The sequence below is a fragment of the Neopelma chrysocephalum genome, unplaced genomic scaffold (assembly GCF_003984885.1).
Source record: "Neopelma chrysocephalum unplaced genomic scaffold, ASM398488v2 Primary Assembly neopelma1_143, whole genome shotgun sequence".
Classification (NCBI taxonomy): Eukaryota; Metazoa; Chordata; class Aves; order Passeriformes; family Pipridae; genus Neopelma; species Neopelma chrysocephalum.
The window spans coordinates 1,659,692-1,684,457 of record NW_020897805.1 but is presented as its reverse complement, the minus strand read 5'-3'; the positions used below and the strand labels follow the sequence as shown (position 1 = coordinate 1,684,457).

General features: G+C 38.8%; 1 protein-coding gene across 9 annotated transcripts in view; it reads left to right on the top strand.

The window, feature by feature from the left end:
* Positions 1-4,199: 4,199 nt before the first annotated feature.
* The window catches only part of USP54 (ubiquitin specific peptidase 54), a 94,762-nt gene continuing 74,195 nt past the window's right edge, over positions 4,200-24,766 (top strand). For 8 of the 9 annotated variants that reach the window (XR_003536888.1, XR_003536887.1, XM_027699968.1 and 5 more), the window contains exon 1: positions 4,200-4,289. The gene's annotated coding sequence lies outside the window, so the exon portion shown is untranslated. Of the gene's footprint in view, positions 4,290-4,342; positions 4,589-24,766 lie in introns of those variants that run through there. The other variant, XM_027699964.1, reaches the window with a different exon arrangement.

The following is a 24,766-nucleotide window of genomic DNA, read 5'->3' as shown; positions in this document are numbered from 1 at the left end:
GGTAGACTCAGGGGAATCGCCTGTGTCAGAGAAATGTTTATATTGGGAATTAGAGGATTTTATAAGATTTAATTACAGTGGATTTTCCTCCACATAGTAGAAGCTACAGAATGGAAAGTCTTTTAAGCAGAATCATCACAGAGATAAAAAAGCACAAATTGTTGAGCCCATCCTCTTGAAAAGGCAGGCTACAATTCCCTCATAGAGGATATAGTGAATACTAAGCTTATACTCCATTGAACAGCAGCTAAAAATCCATTTAATAGAGAGGGGCTGACCCATGAAAAACAGATTAGACAGGATTTTGTGGCATTCAGATCTTTCATTCAGAACAAAAAATTCTCACATTTTTAGTTATTTACAGTGTCATTTTGAGGAATATCATTTTACAGTTTCCAAGCTTTGAAATGTGTCTCTCATGAAGATGACTTGTATGATAAAGAATCCAAGCCCAGCTGAAATTGAATTAAAAAATAGTGCCCATATTTTAAAGTAAAAGAAAGGTGCTTAACAAAATCTCAGCAATACTATCTATAAATATGGACTTGTATGTTTTTAAAATCAGCCTGAAGTTATAGCTGATGGCATCAATATTCGGCAGGTAGTAGCAGAGTTAGAAGCTTCTCTGTGTTGTGCAGAAAATCTTCCATTTAACTGCAATATATTCCCTAATCAAAGGGGTTGCATCTCATAATTGCCTCTATCATGCGACCAACTTGCCATTAGTGATGATGACGGAATAATTCATACAAACAACATCTGGGAATTACGTTTTATGTTGTTATTGATAGATCATTCAGAAGAGATGGCTTTGTCATCAGACCTAGTCTCTCAAAAATAAAATCTGGAATAGTTTCAGGCTCTCAGGAGAATATGGGCTTTGTCTTTCTGACTTTTTTATAAAATCATACTGTGAATACATAAAATGCATTCATTTCTTTTACACAAGATGGCAGGCACCAGACAGCCAAGAGCTTGAACATCATCTCTCTGTTATGGAGCAGAGGCCTGCACTTGGCCGTCCCTCCATGGGAAGCGCAGACTTGTGGCACAAGGCTTGAATATCCACTGCACTGAGGGTTTTTTCCTAACTAACTGCTCTGCAAAATATATGTTCTCTTCCATAGAAGACTGCCACAGATATGATCATCTGGAAGACATCCCACTTTCAAAGGACTGCCCTTTGGCACAACAAGCTGCTGTTATCACTGCTCTGGCAACTTACAGAGTCTATGGCTGCCCATCAGCAGCACATACATTAGTCTCTCTTGATTGAATATTAGAAAAGTTTGCAAGCCATCCTGCTGGCTCACAGCACATTAATACATTTATATGTGATCTCATCTATGAGCAAACTGCAGGTTACTAACTAGTTTAGACAAATTGCCTTTCCTATCTTGGAGATGTGCCTGAACAGGGCTACAGATAACCAAGAAGAATTTGCAGGCAGACACAGAAGCAAGATTGCACACATCTTGTGGAACCCTAAAACTTTCGTGAACTGATGAGTATGTGGCATTTGAAACATTATTAATTTTATTAATTATAATCATATATCTACTAGTAAAAGTCTCTTCAGTTAATGTAATTAATTAGCAGTGCTTTTACGCTGTACCTCTTGCTCTCTATGTATTTAACACCCAGTAAGTGTCATCTTCTCTCTGATGATCATTCTCTGCTTGCAGTACAGCTTACAGGAAGCATTAATGAGTGGAAGTACTTTATCAGATATATATTGTGTTAATTAACACGTGTAGTAAAGGGAAGAGAACTACCTAAACCACTCTGAAGCAGTGTTCTTAAAATGTAACCTAAACTTCAGTCGGCTTAATAAACTAATTCTCAAATAGAAACTCTTTCTTTGATTTTCAATTATACTTTTTAGAAGTATTACTTATATCAAAACTTTTAATGCATATTTTCCAAATATTTTTTAAGAAAACCCCCAGGTTCCTTTGTTTGTTTTGATCTTTTGATTCACAATAAAAGAAACACAAAATGTTTTGTGCAAAGCATTTTAATTTTAAAAGTCTGTTTTTCATTTAAAGAAAATTTTATCTGATGTATTTTCAGGGAAATAAATTTGTAGACAAGGACCACTACCCCTTAAAAAAAATTAGAAGAAGTTACAGCTATAGCTCTAGCCAGAGTGATAAAAAACACTTGCCTTTCAAAAAATCCACCATGAACAAATAAATGTATAAGGTGAGATTAATTTATGGTTATAAGTTCTTTTTGAGATGCCAAAGCAAAATAGTTATTCTTCGTGGTTATTGTAACAAGGCTTACTGGGAACAATTATTTTCTGGAAATTCAGACAAGGACGACACATCCGTACAACAGAAGGCTGACAAGGGTCTCAACTCCTCCCAGGCTCAGACATAAGCCAAGGGCAGCACCACTGTTTTACTCCAAGTCCCTGCATTTGTAGCTAGAGAGGAAAAAAAACATACAAGGAGGACACAAAACGCAGTGGAAAAGGCCAGCCACTAAGCAATGCTGCATTTGTGCTCCAAAACATCCCTCTACACAAAAGGGTAAATAAGGACTCTGCAGACTTCCCATTCTGACTGGGAGAAGTTCCTGCTTTAAGCAACAACCTCATTATACATCGTTCACTGCGGGGAAAACAAAGTGGCCCCTGGAAGGGGGGACAAACAAATGAGAAACTTTCTGCTGGCCAGCCTAAGGACACCCTATGGGCCTTGTGGCACAGGACCTCCCCTGCTCACAGATGCTATACAAATTCAATTACACTGAAGAGTGCTTCAGTCAAACTCCACAGTGCCCAGCTCAGATCTGTAATTACTTCCATATTCTATTATAAAAACAGCCATACTGTCATGGGCCTGAAGCTAGCATGTATTCAGGGCTTCATTATATATACTATCTCTAAATGTTTCTCTTAATTATCTTTGGTCCCTAAGAGAGGCTTGAGGCCTTCCTCATTTGCTCTCTCTTCCAGTATGGTTGGCTTGATTCCCGAAGCAAAAGACTGAAATGGGATGGGAAATCACAACAAGTAAACAAGTATTCTTCCAAATGCATACACTTTTATTTGTATTATTTTAGTGGTGTCAGAAGTGCCATATTAACAGCAGCAGCACGAACAGTATTGCAGACACGGGTATATACAAAGAGAATGTTTTGAGTGTTTGCTCAAAGGACAGCTCAAAGGCAGCACAAAGGACAGTCCCAGACCTCCAGGCATGCTCTATGCATCTGATAACACCACTGGCAGGATACCTGAATTATCAGAAGCTGGTAATTCTGGCATACAGAATACATCTTTTATATACAGAACGTTATGCATCAACTCACTCACTTTTCTTGTGTAAAAATGGACTCAATAACTGAATAAAAAGAACTTCCTGCACACTTACCAAGGTGGTGGCACTTCTCTAAGGATTGTTACAAAAGCTGTCTCTGTCAGATGTTGGGAACACTGAAAATACAAGGGCAGAAAAGAAAATGTATCAGCTCTTATGCCTTCATGTTTCAGTCTGAGTAATAATTAATATTTTTACCCAGGTAGCACTGAGACACCAACTCCTCATGGAAATGGTGGTCCCTGCAGTCATCCTCAGACACTCTGTCTGTGTACGATCCTGAATTCATAGGAAAGGACCCATTTATTTCAGTGGGCTTGAAATGTGTTTCTTGGATACCACCAAGAATACTATTACACCAGTCAGTATCACCAGCAGTTTGCACTGGTGACAGACTGCAATGCTGCAGCTGCTGCAGTTCAGGAATGCGAGTTTAATACTGATTTTACATGTTACGTAGGATTCAGAAAATCAAAATACAAATTTCTAGAAGACCTCACTCCAATTTTCCCCGACCCTGAGATGGTCTAATTCTCACCTTAAGTATGCGTAGTGCTGAACACACAATGTTTGGGCTCTAACCTGGGAGCAAACTCAGCTCACACCAACTACAAACAAACTTCTGCTAGACATGAACGAGTCTGAGCGTTTCCTCTGGCTCCAGCCGCATCTCTCAGCTATCACTGCCCGCGCCGTGCAGTTATTAGCAATGATACGCGCCCCGCAAGGACACCCACTTTATTTTCGGGCCAGCACCGCCGTCTGCCCGCGGCGGCTCCGGCGCCCCCTCCCGGCGCTGCCCGGGGCTCCCTCAGCCCCCTCGCCACAGGAGGCGCCCGCGGGCGCGGTCCGCGCCTCTCGCGGGAAGATGGCGGCTCTCGCGAGAGGCGCGCGGCGCGGCTGCCCGTAGCTATGGCAGCGGGGGATGAGCGCGCCCGGTGGGACCGCGCGCGGGGACAGGTAGGGATTAAACCGCTCCCGGGAACCCTCGGCATTCCTCTCCTCCCGCGCCGCCCCCTCGGGAGAAACCACAGCCAGATCCAGCCGTTCTCCGGCGGCGTGTTCCCTGTGCCCGGAGCCACGCCGGTGGCGACCCCTGCCCTGTGCAGCGGCGCAGCCCCCGTGCGGCGACCGGGCCGCGGCGGGGTCCGTGCGGGGCTCGACCGGGCCGGGCCCGACCCTGGGGGGACCGCGGGCCAGGGCCCCCCTGCCCTGCACGCCCGCGGCTGGTCAGCTTGAGAAGAGGAAAGGAGTGGCAGGTACGAAAGAGAGTACTGGAGGCTAAGGAGGTCTTTTATCAGCAGGGATTTTTGAAATTAGTATCAGGGCTTTGCATTATCTTGGTTAATAATTCAGGCGTGATCAGTTGCCGTCAAAAGTTAAACTTGCATAGGAGCTGTCGGTTAGAAGAAGCTGCTCAGTATTTAACTCACTATGTCGGTCTAAGGTAGGCAAAAGCATGTGTTTTTTTTTTTCTTTTCTCTCCCTTAAAAGAAAGCAGAGGCTGTTTGCTTTTCCAGGATCTGATTTCGCTTGAAACCGTTCGTTCAGTAGAAGGATTATGAGTGGACAGTCATGAGGATTACAGCCATAAATAGAAAGCATGACAATATACACCTTCTCCTTTCGAAAAGTTGCAGGCATAATGGCTTTCTGGTCTTCCAGCTACATGAACTTGTGTGTATTGCAGTGGCTGATAGTGTGTGTGAAAAGAATTTGAAGAGCTTTTCAGATTTCAGAACAAATTCTGAGTGTTTTAATCATGGAAAAAATATGCATGTGAAAAGGGAGGGAAAGTAGTTTGAAAGAAAGACGTATGTACTGAAAATAAACCTCTCCAAGCTAGTGCTACTCTTCAGACTTGAAAAAAAAATCTACGACTGAAAGGTATTTTCCTCCAACATACTTGACATTGAATAGCAATTTTGGAAAACAATAGCTACATAAATAGTCTTATGTTTGTTTCCAGAGGGAAAGAAAGTACTGCAGTGCTGAGAACTGGTGAGGCAACACATAACTTGAATATGACAGCTTTTAAAAACAATTACCAAAAAAGTATTATGGGCTAAAAAATACTTAAATAAGCCTGCTGAAATCTGTTCTCCTATAGGAAGCAGTAGAAATAACGACGATTTCATTAGATAGGATACTCTTTAAGTTCTATTCCACCACCTAATCAAGACTATATCTAATCAAGCATGCTGCATATCAATCAGACTTAATTAAATAGGAGCTTTATTTTTTTGCCTGTTTGTTTCCCCCTCACCTGAGTGATGTCACTTTGGAAGTCTTTTGCCACAATGTTCTTGAGGTGGGATGAGGAGTAAGGGTGTGCTTGATTTGTCCAATGCAGACAAACTTACTTACAGTTATCCCAGAGAATTTAGAGATTGGGGGTTTTTTTATGCTAGTAATAGCTGTAAAAGCATTTAATTTCTTTCAGGCATTGCAGGTAAAAAATATGTCAATTCTTTCATTTCTGGGTTAACAGTCTATTTTGAGAAGGTAGTCACAAGTTCATTAAAAAGGATAATGGGAATTTAAATCCTTCTCTATCCAGTCTCGGAGATGTTATTAGGCATTAAGCCTTCTTAGGCGAGTTTTCATGGAGAGTACATAGAAGAGAAAGTATGTTTATTTCCCAGTTTGTGAAGCTTCAAAAAGTTTGTTACCTTGACAGGCTCAATGTTGATGTGCTCTATAAACATACCTGTATAAAGAACAGTTGTAGCTGGCCAGAACAATTTTTGGTGGAACTGTGCAAAATGCAGCAGATGATATAAAAAGAAAACTGAGATAAGAGGATGAAAGAATAATAAACAGTCACAGCTATTGTTTTTTTTTTAAATCTGCTTACCTAACTTCAGAACCAGTAAGTGTCTTATAATAAACATGCCTGTATAACTTATTAGTCTATCATTTTTTCTCCTGTAGCCTTTTGAAATCTAAGTACCTTGCACATCCTTCGGTTTTCTAACATATGCTCCACCCACATTTAATCAAACAGTTTAATTTGTTCTCTGAAATATTTTGCTTCTTTTCTTTGTCTAAACTTTGCTTTTTAATTTATTTTTTGTCAATAGTGGCTGCAGTCACAATTCCAAAGTTATCCTATATTTCTGTCACCGCAGGTCATTCCCTAGCACAGATATGCAGTGCTTGATGGCAGAGGGGAGCAGCAAGAAATCTTATTATTGACTGTCAAAGAATTTGGATTGACTTGCATGGGTCTCTCTACTGGTCCTGTCAGCTGCAAGTCAAGCAATAGGCAATCCCCAATCCGTAAGATTCTGCCTTCATCTGTAGGCAGCTCCTTTCCCTTGGCTTGCACTCTGTGTGAGACTGCTCAGAGGAACCATCTCCTGGTGTAGTCTAGACACTTTCTAAGACAAGTGACACAATGTAGTTGGTCTCTTGTTGTGTCTCTTGACATGCAAGTTTAGTGTCCAGTTTATTCCTTCTTTTTTTCTGTTATGTCACTTGATGCATGGGGTTTCCTGCTCTGTGACCTAGGGAAGTTGGGTTTGGGTGCATCTCACCAGCCACTGTCTATGGGAGATGGGTCTGTGTTTGGCCAACCCAGAGGATGACTTGGCTATGCTACTCTGATTTTACAGCAACAGACCATGCCAGCTCAATCACTCAGCTTGCAGAACTTATGTACAATCATTCAGTTGGGAAGTTAACCTGCTGTGCCTTTCCTAAAGTTCCAGTAAGTGTTCTATTTCTGTAGTTATTGGAAAACATACTAAAGTTTTTCCTTCCTTTATCAGCACCTTAGTAAACACCGAGGAACCTGCAAGGAAGGCAGGAGGCTCTCACTTAAGTTATTGTTTTGATACTTCCCAAGATTTGTGAGCTGTATGTATTCTGTTGTAGCCTTAAATGTTAGAAGTAACTTTTCATGTTCATTTCATGTAAAACTTTTCAGTAGTTTTTGTTGTCTAGTGCCCTAAGTTTGTGAAGTAAAGGTGATCTTAAAGGTCCTGTGTTAAAACTTGGTGTCTCTATTCACTCCTGTAGCAGTTATTGCTTAGTAAAATGGAGAACAGTGGTACCTGTTGAGTAATTAATATGATTGCTCCCAAACTATTAAGAAGCAGGGGAAAGGGCTAGACATGGTTTTGAGGCTTTATGTTCAAATTATGAAGGCATGTGGAAAATTTCATACCGTTATGGCTCAATCCGTGCTTTTTCTGTCTAATAATTTTGAAGAAATACTGTAAAAATATGATTTCTCTAGTATCATTCATAATAATTTATAAATAAATCTGTTTCTGAATTAAACCTATCTGCAGGAAATACAATTCTTGCTGCTACAAATCTTGTTTAAACATTTTGGCTACAAATGGAAATTTTGGAAACAGAAATTAAATTTGATATTTCTTTTATAGAATACTGTGACCATTTTCTTCAAAACGTTCAGCCTTAAGAAAAGCATCTTTCAACAAGATATCCAAAGAGCTCTTTAAGCAGCACTGTGAAATTTGAGCTTTAAAACCTTCGTATTGGTGTCTCTTCTTTCTTGTCTTCTTTCTTTATTAATATAACTCCTGAAAGCTTTGTAGCGGTACAGAGGAAATTACAACTGGGTATCTGAGAGTCAGAAGTAACCTTTATCCACAGAATGATGTGTTGTGCTACTAGTGGTGTAACTTTCACTGTTCCTGTGGCACTCTCCCGAGACCCTGGTCTGGAGATGGTGCCTGAGGAGGAAGAGATTACTTCTGCTTGTTCAGTTTTTTGTTACATTCCTGGGGTGAAGTTGTTTTCAGAAATGCAAATTGTAATGCTGAATTTTGAGTTTGATGGGAACTGGACTGAGCCTGACAAATCAATTTGCAAAGGCCAGAGTTGTCAGATGATAATTGCTTGCCTTCATTACCAACCAGTTTAGATTTGAACCCATGACCTAGAGGTGAAAAGCTCACTATTGCATTACGAATCCTCTGATCTATCCATATGTTCTCTTGTTTAAAGTCCCTGTAGTCCTCTTAAACAGAACATGCAGTAAATATTGAGCATTGTTTTGCACTTGTAAATATTTGAGCAGTGTCCATTCCAGTTGTCTGTTGTGCGTGTGAGGACACTGCAGTTAAATATAGCAACAATTTCTTACACTCTCTGGCTTTTCATGAGAAACCCTCATACAAATCCAACCATATGGCAAACCCCAGCATTATCATAAAACCATTAACAAAGAACCTTTTGCTACCATTAACAGGAAAATGAATCTACAGCTCTAAGCAGCATACTGGGAGTTATTAATAAACATCAGGCTGCTGCTAAGAAAATGAACTTAAATGAAATATCATTAGGAGCTGAGTCATCCCACCAACACTTCTGCATGTTGTTTCCAGGTTCGTATTTATCTATGAAAGCCTTTTCAGAATATATTATCATTAGTACATGTCTACTTTGTTCTTCATTGAGTATCTTTTAATGCTGTAGAAGAGCATAATGGAAAATCATTTGCATGGATTTCATAAAATAGATTCAAAAAAATATTTGAAATGGTGCGTATAGGAGCTCCTGATCTATTTTCCCATTCATTCAGAGGTAAGATGTTCCTAGGCAACCTACTGAACAGGATGAGGTCAACAAGTGTAAATGCTTTGCCAAGTGATTCTCGGTCTGTAAAGCTGTTAAAACAAGTTACTGTCCGCAAGCCATAGTTTCTGTGAGCTACAGAAATAATAAAATTAACATTTGTATGTATTTGGATTGTCTTTTTATCTCCTTATCCCTTCTTCTCCAATCCTTAATCTCATTCTACTCTGTAACAACAGACACTGCTGTGTCTGTACTGATTGACTTGCTGCCAAATCTAATATAAAGAGGTGAATTTTCCTACTTTCCCTTCATTATGAGAGAAAATTAGGTCTTTTTCCTCTGCCTGACCAACTGCTTCGAAAGGTGTTGCAAGGATACTCATTTTGATCAGATGCTTCTGTGGGCAATAAAAATAATTTGCTGCCTAGTTACTAATGAAACAAGGCATATGATCATGCTGTTTGATGTATCCCATTTGTTTTGTCCCCCTTTTTCAGTTAGAGCATATCTCTTGGAGCAGTATTTTCCTTTTTTGCGTAGCATTTCTGGTATACGGGATGTGATCCATATCTGTTTTGTCATTTTTTTCCCTGCTCCTTTGATGGCACTTGCACTCATCTTTCAGAGGTTCAGTCATTGAAAACAAAATGTCTGAATTCTTGAGGGTTTTTGAGAATTGGGGAAATCAGGCTTTTAAACCTCATAGAAATTGTGAATGTTTCCTTCTTTTGAATATCTTTCCAAACCTGAAACTATGCCATATTTTTGTTGGGTTTTTTTGTTTTGTTTTTTAATGCAGATAAGACTTCACTGAATTGTGGTTGTCTGTAGAAGTGTGAGAGGACATGAACCCTGGTGATCTTTTAATTATTTTGCAATAGGCTCTGGCTTGTTACATTCTACCATAATTGATTTGATGTGTGCATTAGATCAAGCATGCAGCCCTTGAATTTGAAGGCTAGAAGCCTGGCTTTTGGAATTACTTTCCCCTTTTGTCTGTCACAGCACTGAAAATTCAGACAGTTAAACCTCAGCTGCTTTCCCATCCTGTTTAAATAGAACCAGTGAATGTGAGTTTATTGTAGATAACTATTTTTAGAATGTAATCAAGCTTACTAAATAGTATGAACACTGGAACAAAAGTGGGTGTTTGGGTATGCACACTGCAAATAAGCAGTAAGTAATTGCTGGTTCAAAGGTAGAAGTAGGTAGGATGAACCGTAATAAAGAGTGATCACATATTAGTGTCTTGGCTAGAACCCTCTTTTCATTGTACAGTTTGGCTCACAACATTTATGCAGAAGTGCACACTGTATATTGTGTGAGTGGGGGGGAACAGTTCTCATGTGAGAAGCCTACAGGGAATTGAGGGGAAATTAGCCTTTTTTCTTTTTTTTTCTTATCTGCATGAAACTCATTTTGGCATTTTACACAATTAGAACAGCTAGCTTGTTTATTTCTAATACTTAGTAAATGTAAATCAGTATTTGTAGTAGATAATGTTTGATGCATGTAGTTCTTATGGTTCCATTTTTAAAAAATGGTATGATTTATTACATTTGAATTTTGAAAATGATGAATGGACTAAAAATACGTAAGAGCGATTCAGACATGGGAGACTGAAGAGGTTGAATCTTGTGTATTTCCACAAAACATGAAAATAAATGTATTCTGGGAAATAGTTAATCAGTAAAGTGTGTCACAAAGCAGAGGATAGCAAAAGACTTTCTAATCCTCCAGCTTGTATTCCCAGTAGATTGAATTTATAAATGGATCAATAAACAACAGCTAATGCATCTCAGCACATCGGTGCATGAGCTGTTACTGTGACATGGAAACAGGTTAATGTCCTCACTAGGTCTGCATGTTATTCAAGAAAATAGGTCATGGTGGGGGAAAGGGAGGGAAAAAAAAGTGATGGTTATATACTCTGCCTGTTCCTTAAAACTTTTCCAATATACTGCATCTGAGGCACGCTAATAAATAGACAACAAAACTTCATAAGCCTTGTGATAGTAAACTGCAGCACTCCCTCTGATGTCTATTATGGGCATTGTTATGGACAACAATCTGTGCAGTCCTTGTAATAGATGATATCTGGGGAGTTTAGGTAAATACTTTTGAAGTATGTTAAAAAAGGCATTGCCAACAAGAACTTTAGGATCCTTTGATTATGGATGCTTGATAGATTTTAAATACAGATTTATTTATTTTTCTCAAAGTAAACCAGGAAAAAATGCTGCGGTGTGAGCTTGGCAGTGTTGCTGGATGACAACAGGTTTCATTGGAAGTGCTCCTAATTTGTTTAAATTCTCAAAGACAGACAACTTACACAAATTTTTCAGGGAAGCTTTTTTGAAACTTCATTTTTGGTATTTCTCTTAAAATGCACTGCTTCAGGAGAGGATGGAGAAGGAGAGACTAAATCTTTCTTGTTAGCAAAAACTAGCTGGTTTAAGACTCTTCTTTTGTTACGGAAATAGCCATCTTTTAAGAAGAAAGACCTTCCGTTGTGCAAATGTGTTTTCTTAAAGGGCTCTTCCTTTTTGAGAGAGATAGAAAGGTAGTTTAATTAATTTAGTAATGTCTTTCATCAATCAGTCCACTTACTGTCGTTAGTAATTGTAGCAGTCATATTCGGCTATAGAATTAGCACATAAATGAAGCTACTTACCACTTACCCATTGTGTTTTCCTCTCTTCACTTTTTGCGTGTGATGGGTTCTCCTCTGCCTGTTTGTCTGATACTGCAGCTGCAGCCTGGAGAGAGACCTGGGCAATTCCACTGTATTTGGTTCTGGCTCTGGTAGGAACTGGCAGCGTTCACAGGCAGAAGATGGAATCTTGTCACCTCCACTAGAACAGAGACCTTCTCAGGCTCAGGCAAGAGAGACGTTTTCAAATTGAAGTTGCTTTTCCTGACTGCATAGCTCCAGGAACAGTTCTATACAAAAGCAGCAGTACTAGGAAGATCTTATTTTTCAGGATTATTCTGCAAAGGAATACTTGAGGGTTTGGTAGGTTTTGGGAGAGAAAACATGGAAATGTATGACTGTTGCATTGTCATGCCCAACTGAATTGCTTAATTCTGCTCTGAAAAATAGTATGTCAAGTATCAATTACAAATTTGTTTTGCCTTTTCCCTCTGATAAGGAGTGTATGCACTGTTTATCCAGGAGTTAGGGTTCATGTGCCATTTGGCAATAAATTTTAACCTTTGAGATACTTTATCTCTTGTATGCATAATAAATAAAAATTACTTGAAGTTGTTTGAACAAGAATCCAAAGCTTAAAATAAGATTTCTAATTAATCCTAAACTCTTTAAAAATGTTTGGAGTTTTTTAATTTGGATTTTTATAGCAGAAAACATTAAATATTAATTTGTATTAGTATTTTTTTACTTCAAATGTAACTGTCTCTGGTAGGTCTGAAAACGGTTGTGTTAGCTATAGTGCTTTCCTCATGTCTCTAACATCCCACTTTATGTTGATGGTATCAGTGAAAAAATGTGCAACAATATTCCAGGTTGTTCCTTTGTTTCCCTTCCTTTTCTTATCCCAGCTTGTCAGGAATTAATTTGAGTAATGACATATATGCCAAATGTCAGGGCCCATATTGTTATCCAAAGATGTGACTAAATTATGATATTCATCTTGGCTGCAATTGTGAATGACCTTGAGTATTAACAGCACTCAAATTTTGATAATTACTTCAATAAAACAATGGAAATGCAGTTCTCAGGTGAACGCTGAGAATTTTCAGTGGCAATTCCTTGTTTTCTACATACTAAAAGTTCAGTCCTACTGAATACAGAGGAAAATGGTGTCAAATGAAGCCAAGGATCTTCCATTCCCCCCTTTTTAATGAATATCAACCTGACTGGTTTGTCTGGGGTTTCAAATATGTTTATTTTTCCTTTGTCAGGGAGAAGAGAAGTTGCCCTGGCTGTTTAGCAGAGGAATTTACCATTGACTGATAATATTACCACATTAATGAGAAGCAGTGATGATGATTTTGACTCTGCTAAGGACTGGCGTAGGCCAACTCTGGGCTGCTCTAAAGAGGTTGTGGAAAAATTCTTTATCTTGAAGAGGGTGATAAACCCTCAGTCCCTTTTATTGAAAGCCAGTATTTTTATCTTATCATCCATAGGTGCTCTAGCTCAGGACACCATGAAGTCTCACGGTTACTAGTTCTGTTGGTAATAGTGCTGTCCTTAACTCTTCATCTCATAAGCAGTTTACCTCCTCAGAAGAAATAGAAAAAGAAGCACAATATGCTCCTTGAACAAAAAGTATGTTTGCAACAGTAGCTGATGTGTAGGTCTTTCTATTACTCTAGGGAGGATTTATCCATTTATGTTCATGCATGTCTGGAAAACCATTCTTTGTAGTTTTCCAATCAGTTTTTGGAGAGGATTTGATTATTGATCTTGTAAAAACATAATAATACTAATGGAACACTACACAGATCAGTCTAGACAAAGCTAATCACTTGAATTCTGGCTTTTATAACATGGACACTTGTAACTTTTTATACTGGTAGGAACTTCCTAAAAAAGCTAATGGTCAAACAGGTGTACACATGTCAATTTTTTTTCCTGTTGGGGCTTTACAAAATAAATGACACATCTGCAAAGTCTAATTACTTAATAGTTCCTTCAAGTGTTCAGCACTATTTGCAGGCTATAATTATCCAGTTGACTTTAGAGAGTGGAAAATTATGTTCTTCTGCCTCAAAGGCAATCACTTAAATGTCTTGGTTTGTGAATTTGGGGGCAGAGAACGAAGCTTGTCCATGTGTTTGCTTGTCATCTGCATATTCCTTGGGAAATGCAATGCCAAATCCAGTGCCTTCCTCTAAGCTTACTTGGACTTAATGCCACAACTTGTTTATCTTCTTGCCCTGTTGGCAGATTGAGATCTTTGAAATCATGGTTTTGAAAATTGAAAGTTGGACTAAGAAAACTGTATCACTGCCAAAAATCCATTTGACATTTTTGTAAAGAAACCTGTACTGGAGGAAATTCTGGCATCTTCATGTACTTTCAAGGCAAAATTGTTTTGGAGATTCTTTAAAAGAGTCATTAGGGAATTTTTTCCTCGGTTTCACTGGGATTTTTTAAATGCATACTGGTGCTGCTGAAATGACTTGGAATTTAGACTAAGATTATGTAGAGTAGGATTTGTCTCCTTTTTAATGATGTCTGTTCTGCTTCCACCAACTAGAGTTGCCTCTCTTTTGCAGACAGAGTTTTCTCCAAGGAGAGAATTTCTGTGACTTCGGTGGCTGTTGCTGCCTTAGGCAGCAACCCAAGACTGGAATTACAGACATTTTTACGGCTGGAATCAGTCCTGTTTTCTTAGGCTGTTTAAATTTCAGCCTTGTGAGCCTTTAACTCCCATTGAATGGTGTAATGGGAAAATACGTTTACTGGTACCTTCAGATTTCTGGATGCAGCCAAGATGTTAACATTGAAAGCTTCATGTTATGAATGACATAGGTTTTATATGTCACTTGATTGCATATTTAGTTATGTTTTAATGACATAATGACATGAATCAGAAATATAACTCCACCTAATAGAAAAGATAGTCAGGTAGAATTGCTAGGCAGAGTATTAAAATGTGTGTTCAAAATGATGTAAATTAGCAAGATGTACTAATAAAAAGCAACCATATCTATTATGTAAGTAATTGAGAAATTTATGTGCCTTGCATATTTACACTTTATACAATTCTGCCTCTTTTATGGAAGTCCAATGACATTACTTGCTTACTCAGCTCTTTCAGATCCTTTGCAGGAAGGAGAAGAGAAATACGGAGGGAAATTCAAAAGAACTTGATTCTGGTGTCTTGGTTTCAGACATTTGTGAGCCTTAATACTGAACTGAGCTTGCTCATTAAATTTTTTGCAACCAATGTTTAAGTTGCAGAGCTGTTGATCTATCAAGGGGGAAGTAAATATAAAGGAGAGAAGGCTGGTGGGCTTGGTTTGTTGGTAGATACTTAAGAAAGGAAAATGCACAATTTATTTTGCTTCAATAATGTCTTTATGTTTAGCTTATCCATTCAAATATCAACTGTTGGTGGGTTGATACTGTGGAAAAGATGACGGCACTTAAAATTTAGAGGAATGAGAACTGAGCCACTACAACATTAGTTTGCACTGGGTATTTATTACATTAGTGTCCAATCCAACCTTCCCTGTTAAATTGTATGGAGCTGTTACTCAGATTTACATGTGTTGCAATCAGGGTCAGCTGCTTCATGTGGCACCACTCCCTTGCTGCTTGTGATGGATGTCCAGAAACAAGGCCTGCTCTGACAAGCAAGAGGCTGAGGATTTATTTCTTGCCTTTGCCATATAAGCAGGCAGAATTCCTTTTACTGTTTGCAGTTCCAAATCTTGGTGAACTCAGTTTTGAGCACGTTTTTCAACTTTTCTTTTTTACCAGAATTTTGTTTTGAGTCTTTCAGTCCAGAGATTTCAACAAAATTAACTTTGGCATGGTATCCAAAGTAGCCAGAATGGATGGGCACAGAGGCTTGGCTTGTCAGAAGATGTTAGTGTAGAACTCGGAATAGAATTTGGGTGTTCTGGCTGTTCCCGGGCTGTCACATCCACAGTTCGGTGAGAAGAGGAACCAGATCTTAAACTGTCTGTCTTCTTACAGAAATAGTTCTAAAATCTGTTGAGTTCTACTTGGGGGAAGTTCTTGGAGGATGTGCAAAGTAGCATAATGAAACATTACAATGAATTCTTACGAGTTAGTGGATGATTTTGCTAATGTACCTTAGGTGCATATCTATACACAAGAGACAGAAATTAAATTTAATTCAGAAGATCACCTTCATACAAAAATCTTTCTCTGGACACAGATTAATCAGCAGTAATTTCTTGTTATGGGTCCTGACCATACAGACAGGATGCAACTGAGCTTGCAGCTAAAACTAAACATAAACTAGCATTGTGAAAACAGACCGTACTAACTATTCAAATTCTGTTAGAGAATTATTAAACTCCAAAATATGTGTTTGGATTGGACTTCAGGTGGTTGTGAATAGAGTGGACATGCTCTAAAGACATGCTTATCATGTAGCAAAAAGTGAACTAGATTGGACAAAGCTTTTACTTTACTCCTTTCCAAGTTTAAAATTAATATTAGGAGCCCACATCAATGTGATTTTTTTCTATCCATAGCTATGACATATATGAAGCAACAGTACAAATCAAGTCTGCAAGATGGTATGCCTCTTATCGTGCTAATTTTCCTAAACACATTAACTTCTTGAGCTCTGAGTTGAAATGATTATGTTATGGGAGCAGTAGTAATTAATCTACCTCATGTAAAAGAAAATCAAACACAATTGTTATTTAATGTCAGTTCCAAAATATACTAAATGCCAACCCACTTCAAATTGGCCAGTAAAATGCTGTCTGATTAGTGATTAGTTGTGATTAGTATCAGTTAATATTGTTAGGAGGAAGAAAAAGAACAGTAACATTTGAAACATTTTTACTAGTTTTTAAAACATTAGTCTTTTAGTGTGCCAATAGCAAAAAGCAAACAAGCCCCCCTCTGCCCCAAATCCCGTTGAAGCCTGAATGTTTGTCCTTGTAAATTACTTTGTCTTATCAGGAAAAATGTGGTAAGGTGTAAATTAGTGACTGAGCAGTTGCAATGTAAATTTTCTTTTGTTGTGTACTGCCTGAGATTTCCCTGAGTATATATAGTTAATTCACTAGTGGTTTATACTAACTTGTTTTGGTTCTCAGAGTAATTGGACTAGAAATGCATTAGTCAGTTAATGCAGTTCAGCTGATGGTCAGTATCTCATTAAGTCATGATAAATCAGTGTTTTAGCCTTTTCCTTCTGTGATGGACAAAGCTGGGTATGTCTGGAATGGTAACTTTTTTTTCCTCAAAAACATTAGTATTTGTACTTTTAACAAAATGAACTCAGATACTCCCCAGAAGCTAAGTATTCATTTACTGTGTTAAACTACACAAATAGTATTATTATTCCTTTTCTTCTAATGTTAAGCTTGTTAGATTTTGCTCCTCTATTTATAAAGTATTGTCATAACATTATAGAATGACAGATGAATTTTGGATAATCTTAGCGTAACTAATTAGTTTTAAAGATACTTTTGCATCCTAACTGTTAATTTTTATTAATTTACAAGTATATTGCAATATCGTACTTCTTTTGGTCTCTGGTATTTATGGGAAGATTAAACTTTTCAATAAAGGGAAGGGCCAGAAGGCTATGAGTATGCTTAGTATACACGAAAGATAATGAACAGCTTTCAGTTTTATGTAATCATTGTATAACTCTTGTGAAAAGGAAATAAACAATTTGGGTGCATGGTGAATAACCTACAATACACTTGAGAAAACTTAGGTATTAGTTATCTTTAAACCCATGTCTTTAAACTTTTTTTTTCTTCCCGTTCTTTGTTGCTATTTTAAAATAATAAAATCAAGCATTTACATCTTAAACTGCCACATACACATGTACTATAATAAGAATATTATTGTGTGGTTTAATTTTGGGCAAAGTCATCAAGTTACTAATGTTTCTAAATGTAATGGTGCCACCATGCAGGAATGTACAGAAGGGTTGCTGGTTTTGTGAGCTGTGCTATCAGAGCAAATACGCTGGGAGAGCCGGAGTATCTGCAGGATCATCAGGCTTAATCCTATTTATCTGCATTCCCTTATTCAGTACATGTGCATGAATATTGGGAACAAAGTACTCGTATGTGTGTGTGTTCCATCCAACCCAGCTCCATACTTAGCGGGGTGCAGAGAGACAGATTTCATAACTGACACAGAAGCGACGCTGATATGCTGCAAATGATCTGGTAATTGGTCTCCCCTTGCTGGTGTGATTCTAAGTCTGGGTTGCAGAACTCTCTTTCTGTGCCTGTTCCTGTCTTACTGCAGATTTCCTCTGTGTTGCCATTGCACTAGAAGTGGCCATCCCAGTGAGAAGTAGCCCTTCCTTCTGGCAGGGGTATCCTACCCTGTCCGTGGGGCTGCACAGCTGAGCTGCTTTCACTACAGTTGTGCTTCTAGCAGCCATATATCCATGGCTCTGTACTGTGGGGGCTTTGATTGGCAGCACAGTTTTGTAAGAGGGACTTGAAGTAACCACTGTGAAAATATCCTCAAAACATTAGCAGAAGCAGAGTATAAAGGAGCAGCAGTTAGCACAGGGAGGAAATAAAAAGCACAGAGGACGTATAAGATGGATGGCAAATTGGAAGCAAGCCTTTTCCATACTTTTTAGTACTTGGGTAGGTTATTTATTAGGTCGGACCCGATGACATTCATCCTTTGATTGGTTAAATAAAAAAAGTGATGTAAGCTCTCTCAGTACAACTAGCTGCTCTTTGAGATGCTGGAAGACCTGAAAATATAAACAGGGTAGGCGCAAAGGAGCCAGGAAATTATAGACCATTCCTCTCATGTTCCACATTTTGAATAAATTCTTGTAGAAAATATAAGCCTCAGGGAGACAACAAGAACATGAGGCACAACCACCATGAATTTAAGAGTAAATAGTCAAGCCAGTTTAATTTTTTTCTGTAATATGACAATAAGGCCAGTGAATTGACAAGAAAACTGTGACTTAGTATTTTTCATGTTAGTGAGTTCATCAGCACTGTTTCATGCTATAATATTGCAAACAAGTGAAGAAATGTGACCTGAAAGAAACTCTTGTAGAGTAGGAGCAAGACTTGTTGGATGACAGTGCCTAGTAGGTGGTTATTAACGATTGTCTGTCAAAATGAAATGGTTGTATTGAATGTGGATCCGCCACGGTCTGTTGGGTCTGTGCTCATTCTGCTTCACTTCAATCTTTTTGTTAATGATCTTGATGATAGAAAAGAGAGTGTGCTTACAAAATTGATTCACTAAAAATGCCCCCAGAACTTGGAGGGAGTATATATACATAGGACACAAGTTTATGAGCACAAAGTTATTTTGAGAATTAAGAAAGTCTTAGGAGATAAATAGGGACAGATTGAAATTCTGCACCTAACAGAAATCATGAAATACACAAATACAGTGTAGGGAACAAGTTATTAGGTGAAAATTCTCCAGGACTCCTGACATTGTAAAAGCACAAATGTTATATCAGGAGGGATAAAAATATAAGTGGTAAAGCATACAAAACAATCTTTTTTTTTTTTAATCTACAAGTAAGTCCTTTGTTGTTGTGCTACATCTCATTAGGGCAAATGCACCAAAAAAATGCAGCTCAACTGAACAGAGACTGGAAGAAGAGTAATCAAATAATTTGAGGTCTAGAAAATGGGACCTATTTGGAAAGACTGAAATAATTTGAGCCAGGGAGAGGAGTGAATGTGCATGCCCCAAAAAGAGAACAAGAAGGCGTAACTTTGTGTGTATGTAGTAGGCTATTTCAGGAAGGTAGTAAGTTGTCAGGTGTAAGGCCCATGCATGAGAGAAAGGGCAAGATGAGTGATCTTAAATTGTAAAAAAATGCGGATTAGGTCTCAGACAGGAACAAAGGACCAATTTCTGAGATAAAATTCTTTATGAGAAAAAACAGTCAGTTATTTCTTTAGCTGTATTTTGAACAACAGCATTATTTTAAGACCGATGAATAGTATATATAGAATTTTTGGAATGTTACTGATTAAAAAATGAACACTTTGTATATGTAGACAACTTACCCTGAGTCAGTATCCACTAGACAATGGTGATTCAGACAGTCTCCATATTGCCAGTTCTTTCAATTCTAACATTCTCTAACTCAGTAGCCTTCATCTTGCTTTTGTTGATACCTCACTACACAAATAATAGATGTACCACACAAGATTTTCAGCTTACTTTTCCTATTCACAGGCCCTTGACAAGCTTGTCAGTAGTCAACTTTTATTTCTTTCTCATTTTCATAATACTTCAGTTGTCAGTCCAGCACTTTAGGGACTTAATATATTATTATCATAAGAAAACAAGGAGTGTACTGCTGGTAATTGTTTTGTTTATAAAATCTTTCCCAATTTCCATTGTGTATTTCTCCACTGAGAAATGAGTGCAAGCCTCAGTTACCTGAGGCTGTAACATATGTTGTTATCATACTTTGAGTCTCTATTTGCATTGTTATACCCTAGAATACATGTCTTTAATCATCGCAGTTGGAAATTACCTTACTTAGCAATTTTAGTTTCTGTTTTGTCAGAGAGCTTTTATGAGTCAAACCCAACAGCCTCTGTGCAGTGTAGCCAGCCAAACCTGAATTTCGCGCCTGAGAATGGAATTTGTCACCGCTCCAAGCACTTTTTAATAGGGCTTTTTGTTTCAGTAAATGTGAAGGAAATTCCATCATTTCAGTATTTCTTCTTTCTAATAAATTATTATGAGCTGCTTCCAATTTACATTTTTACCTAATATCCTCCTTTCTCCCATGAGCAGCCTTGAAACACAGGGCAGATGTCTGATGTGGAAGCATTAGGCGTCCAGCATCCTGAAGGGAAGCACTCTGGAGCTTTTAAGAGGTGGAGGTTTTTGCATATTACAGAAAGGATGAGGGTGACTTGAAAAGATATATTTGTGACTGTTTTGGTTATGAGGGTATGATTTGAACTCCTCTCTCCTCTGCTGCTACTATTTTGCTTCTCCATCACACAGTGAATTTGGGCTAAATGCTGTAAATTCTAATGTTTTTCCTTCATCACATACCTTGCTTTGCTAGCTGGATGGTCATGTTCATATTATCTGCAAGGAAAGTTATCGCTGACATTGATTATTTAAATGTTCATCACTAGCTTTCAACTTTCCAGACAAATTCATGTGGAAAACTCAGAGGTTTGTGCTTGTTCAGGCTCTGGTCCTATTTAAATGGTATTATTTTTAACCATGAGAGCCAGAAATTCTTGCTCTTAAGTAGAAAATTTAAACCTAGCTGTATGAGTCTAGCAGGTGGTATAGTTATTAAGAATAAATAGGAGGACCTTTACTGTAGTGGAATGCAAAGTAACACAGTTATTGCCCATGAATACTGGTGATAAAATAATCTTTGAAAAATATGCCCAAAATGCTGAGTCTTTGAGAGAATGCCAATAGCATGTGCCACTGGAACTGGAAGGATGAGACTGCTATGTAGGAGGAATGTATAATAAAGATGTGCCATAGTATAGAAGTTGCAAGATGTTGCAGCCTCATTAACCAGCTCTAAGTGGTACTGATGCTTTTGGGTATAGGAGGCCAAGCCAGCCCCTGGTGTGATTCAAGTGATGGAGCTGAGAACTGGCAGGGTTTGGGAGTGCTGTGGTGCTGCCGAGCCGAGTGCTGAGCTCCTGCCAGCCCTCCGGGTTACACCACCAGAGCTGCTTTTCCCCTCCTGGCTGGGGAGCAATGAAATCTACAGCAGCAGAGAGCTGTTGGTCAGTGGATAATTTCATGTTGTATCTTACCTGTAGTTTCTGAAAGCCATAGGTAGATCAGAAAACTCATGGCTTTGTTTTTTCTTAAAGAGCTGGAATGTGGAGGCCTTAAATAATTTAGGTTCTCATGGAATTGGACTTCCTTTCTTAGCTGCACTTGCAGATCTACTGAGGAAGCACAGACTCGTCTTAACTGTTTATAGCGCATCAAATTGTACTTTCTATGCTTGACTAAATGAAGATAATTAACTTACTCTTGACTAACAAAAATTACTTTTGCTTTGCTTAATTTGGTAAAGGAAGGATGCTGCTCACTGGAATGCTGGATTAGGCTGTTGGATGTCCTTTTATAATACCTAGTATTTTTCTGTCTCTGTAGAGTTACAATATTAAGAAGCATAATAGAAGGTTTATTTGTAAGCATAAAGTGTGGTGTTGTGGAGAATCTGTTAGCAGAATTACAATCGAAACTTGAAATTTAGAGAGAGAGATGCATCCACTTGGACTGTAAAGTGGAGTTTGAACTATCTTCTTGCAATAGAAGTAAATGGAGTCAAATACATTTAGAGGACTAAAAGGGCACTGAATTTATTTAGGCTACTGAAACGTGGAAAAAAATCTAGTGGTTTTTACATAAAATAAAGCTTAGAGTGATTTTATTGTGACTTCACTGTGCAAAACAGGACTGAGCTGTAATTTTAATTATTAAGTCTTGCATAATTAACATTGTTAGTGGGACAACTGTGTTGGATGGTAATATGTGTAAATATGTTGGTTTAATTTAATAGTTAGTTCTAGGGGAAGGCAACAGGAAGGCAACACAATAGTCTGGATAAGCAATAGCCCTGCAAACATGCTACAGACAATAGTCAATCTGTCAGCTGTGAAGAGTTGACTTCCAGGCTCCAACTGAGGTTGCAGACCCGTCTCCCTAAGGGTGGGAGCTCAGTGATCAAAAAGGCACCAAACAGGTAGGATAACATTCAAACAAGGGATTATTATTTTTTTTAATATGACAATTTAAAGTGATTAAAATTATTTTTATTGAGGGAAAAGTGTATTTGAGTGTATTTAAATTCCACATTTATTACTATCAGTAATTAAGATAATCTGTTCTAAGTATACTTTAAAATAAAATCCCACTGTTTGTTTGCCACAAAAATTTTAGCAAATTAGATGCTGAATTGAAACTAGCACTAATGAACTGACAACCTGGCTTTTGACAAGAAGTGGGGTTTTTTAATTATAGTGTAGATATAACTGTTTTGATTGTTCCACAAGCTTCCTCAGCTTAGAATAAAACATAAAAAAGCCAAAAATTTTAATGTTTTAGTAATAACTAAGAGAGCTGACAGGATGAGGTCTCTTAGTTCTAAAAGTGTTTAGTATTGGTGCTTACCTTCAATATCAATTTAATTCAGATTACTCTAAACCCTTTTTTTAAAGTAGTTAAATAAAATAAGGTCTTGTAACTTCTGTCCACATGCAGTTTGAAATAAGTATGAAAGTGAAATTGTTTTAGAAAACATGCTGTATCACATTTACCGTTTTGTGAAAATTAGTCCTGATTATTTAGTAATCATAGGTAAAGCAGAAACACAGATCTTATAAATACTCAGAAAATGAAAAAAAAAGAGGTCTAAATATGAAGAACATGTTTTTAGACATTCGGATCCCTACAGATGTTGCAGGGAGGAAGTAATAATCTGTCTAAGGGAAGATGAGAGTTGAATGTAATCGAGGTATTTGATTAAATGTATCTTTATGGTATCTCCCTTATTAATAAAGCAAGAAGCAAGAGGTTGTGTATGAGGCTATAATATATTATGTTAAAGTATAACTCAGCCTGTTCCTATATGAACAACAGAATGCTGTCTCTCCTCTTCTCTGAATGCTGCACTTCCAAAGGCCAACACTGTTTTTGATAAGTGCTGGTATAATTGATGGTGGAAACCATGCATAGAAACAAAGAAGAAAGGGAACTTTTGCAGACTCAAAGCATTGTTTGGAAATATCTGTAGAAGCTTAAGTGAAACCTTTATGATATTAGTTGGACAATGAGTGACATTTTATTATTATTTAATCTTTGATATGTAAAAGTAAGAACTATCACTGAAAGCATGCGTGAGAATTAGAAAAATAAGTGTAATTTGTCGGTTTTATAGATGAGGAATTGGAGTAGACAGAGATGAATTGATTTGCATGAAGTTACCCTGAAAGTTGGCGGATGTGATGAATAATCCTGGTAGTCGGTCTAGACTGGTGGCTTTATGCCAATGGTAGTGAAAGAAAGGAAACAATGCCTGCACCTTGAGAATTTCCAGCAACTTCCTCAAGGTTTAGGCGAGTGTGACGTGTTTTCATTAGATAGATAGATATGGATAGATAGAAATAGGAAGGATGACAGTATAGGAAGTGCCATGTTTCTGTTCAAATGTGCTTCTTGACTAGGAAGTTTTAGTGTTTGTATCTTCCATTTCATTCTTCTCTCTTCCACATTTCATGTTATTTGCCTGTCTGAGTGGAAGTGATGCACATACTGATTTAAAGGTCTCTTGTCCTCCAGCACATTTCCTTAGTGGAGAGGATCACTGATCCGGGTAAGAGGACAATTGATTTTGATTAGGGAAGAGTGTAGTGATAAGTTTGATTTGTCCCAGTTACATTTTGAGTGTGTCTCATTTGTCTGGCACTGATGGTACAAAGTAAATGGTTATCAGTTTTGTGCCATGGTAAGTTGGTTTGTTCCCTCTGGCATGTTCTGTATCTAGTTCTGAACATGGCTGAGAACGGTCAAGCCGTCCTTTATCGATGGGCAAATTGGAGTTGCGGTTTTGGGGTGAAAGAGGCAAGTTGTGGCCTTCGGGTGTTTGAAAGCTGCAGCCGTTTGGATTTGTGCATGGCAGGTGTGTCAGAGGCACATGCTGCTGTGGCCACGGCTGCCTCGTAAAAAGAGCTGTGGAAATAAGGGGAAAGGATTTGAAGTGTGCTGCTAAAATCCACCAGGAGAGTGGTTTGTTTACCCAAATTATTTATATAATCATCACCCTGGGATAACCTCATTCCGGGGAGGGGGGCTGCAGGCATGCGAGGGCAGTGCGCGGCTGAAAGGTTTCCTCGCGTTGGCAGGAGGTGTCCGAGAGGTGCTGGAAGGCCTCGGGCAGCTCGGCGCGGCCCCGTGGGGGGCAGGTGGGTGTTACCTGGGCGCGGCCATCGCCGCCGCCGTCGGTCCCGCGAGGCTGCGGCCGCAGCGGCCCCTTTAAGGCGCGACCTGCCCTCGATCAGGTGCGCGGCCGGAGCGGTGACGTCACTGGGCGGGGCCGCGGCTCGCGCTGGCGCTGCCCGCGCCGCGGGACGGGGCGGCGGCGGCTGCGCACGTGCACAGGGCGCGCGGGGCCCCGCGAGCGGGAGCGGCGCCGGCGGGACCGGGACCGGCGTGTCGGAGGCGGCGGGAGCCG